Here is a 2,127-nt window from a genome sequence, read left to right on the forward strand (position 1 = left end):
AGCTTTCCCCCCTTTTTTAAACAAGATAAACTAGACAGATACATGTTGGTAAATGCTAACTGTCCACATTGACATAGAGAGAGCAGGGTAATCTCTGAGCCCACTATACAGAGAAAGGAGGGGCGAAGCTAGAATTTGATGCACCACTACAACGAGAACCTAGCACCCTCCAGCTGCCAGCAGAGCCAAGGGAGCAGAGGGTTTTCTGTTTTCCCACCGAGCTTGGTGGTCTGTTGATTCCATAGTTTTTGTTGAGACAGGAATGGATAAAAACTAATTTGAAAACAACGGGGTAGAGATTCATTTCCACTGTATTCTGCACAAGGCATTCTTCCCCCACCCCCAAGTAAGTTGAGAACCATGGTGTAGAGAGAGAAAAGAGACCTAAAACATGGTGATTGAGCACAAGAGGAAGAAACAAAAACCAAAACTAAAACAAAAAAGACAGCAACTTGTTCCCAAGGACTGAAGAAAATTGAAAAAGGAAAGTTGGAATCCAACAATATTCCTCTAGTCATCTCCTTCATCCTCCTCTCCTTCCTCTTCCTCAGCATCATCTTCATTCTTCCCATTCATCTTCATCCCCCTTTTCATCAATGTCTTCTAAACCTTCTTCTTCTTCATCATCACCATCACCATCTTCTCCTTACCCAAAGAGTACGTTAATGGATGTGGCCAAGTATCCTCTTTGATGACCTCTCCCAACTCATCTGCACCTGCATCAGAATGGCCGGGACACCAGGTAAAGAAACCCCCTGGTTCTTTGTGCTGCTCTTCCTGCTGGCTCAGTTCTGTGTTTTGTCACAAGAGGTTTTGTCAAATCCTTTCCAGATTCCCATTTTATTTCAGTTGATATTGAAGATGAATCACCTCTCTCATTCAGATGAAATTCTTTGGGGAGAACTTTGTTTTCCAAGTAAGGATTTTTATCAAATGAAAAATCTACTCTGTAACCTGATTTAACATCTTCAAATTCTGTCACTTCAATTCTAGTCAGATAGTTCAGTGCCTCTTCATCCTCTTCCCCAAGCAAGGCAGACACTTGCGGATGGTTGACAAATGTTGTCTCCCCCAAAGTTGGGATTTGGGAATCCATTCTGACCACTTCTAAAAGAATGGTTGGCAGAGTTATATTTCTGTCCTACAAGAGGCTTTTCCATGGTGGGGGGGTGGATGAGGGGAGGGCGCCTCTCCTCCATCTCTTCTTGGCTTGCTCCCCCTCCTCCTGGCTAGCTTGCCCTCCCACTGTCTCCCCCTTGCTGGCGACAGAGCAGGGATGCAGGGTAGAGGGGAGGCGGCAGGGCTCCCTCACTCATGCTCTAAACTCTCCCGAGTTTGTTCTTTATAGACCGCTTCTGTAATTCCTAAACTGTTACAAAAATGAAAATTATGAGAGAATCTCTTTTGTTTCCCCCCCGATAATAGAGTGCCTTAGTTGATTTTTATTCCTGGGTAAAATTAATTGTGTTTGTTTTAGAAGCCTTGAAAAATACAGAATGGAAAATAAAGAGATTAAAAATCTTGAAAGTCTGAACTAGAGAAAATCTCTACTGTTTTAATAGTTCTATAGGTATATATACTCATATATTCAAAATAGGGGTCCAAATGTGTTTAATATTTTAACATGCTTCATTCTTAAGCACCATATTGTCAGCTCTTATATTTGGCAAAGTGGAGCCCTGCAGGTGTAGTGGTTACTCATTGGGTTAAGAACCTCATGGTCCGCAGTTCAGCTTTCAACTTCATAAACAGTCTCAGAAACCTACACACCGCATCACTGTGATTCGATAGCAATTAGTTTGAGTTTTCAAATGGCAATTAATGTACACCTGAAACATGATCATTAGTGATAGATAATGCTCATATGAGCCCAGCCAAACTTTCCTATACCAGTAAAACCAGTTACCCTAGAGTTGATTCCAATTCATGGAAATCCATGTATATCACATTAAGAGTGATCACTATAGGATTCTCAATGGCTGGAGTTTGGGGGAAGTAGGTTGCTAGACCTGTCTCCTACGATGACTACCAGGGAAATTGACCCTCCAATCTTTCAGTTAGTATCTGAGTGCTTAATTATTTGTGCTGAAAGTATAAATATTCATCCCCCTTACTGATGAACACTTG

At 41.7% G+C, this 2,127-nt stretch overlaps 1 pseudogene; it reads right to left on the reverse strand.

Moving 5' to 3' along the window:
- Window positions 1–510: 510 nt before the first annotated feature.
- LOC142441313 (protein SET-like) lies at window positions 511–1,096 on the reverse strand (annotated as a pseudogene).
- Between the last annotated feature and the right edge of the window lie 1,031 nt (window positions 1,097–2,127).

The sequence above is a fragment of the Tenrec ecaudatus genome, chromosome 1 (assembly GCF_050624435.1).
Source record: "Tenrec ecaudatus isolate mTenEca1 chromosome 1, mTenEca1.hap1, whole genome shotgun sequence".
In the NCBI taxonomy this organism is placed as follows: domain Eukaryota; kingdom Metazoa; phylum Chordata; class Mammalia; order Afrosoricida; family Tenrecidae; genus Tenrec; species Tenrec ecaudatus.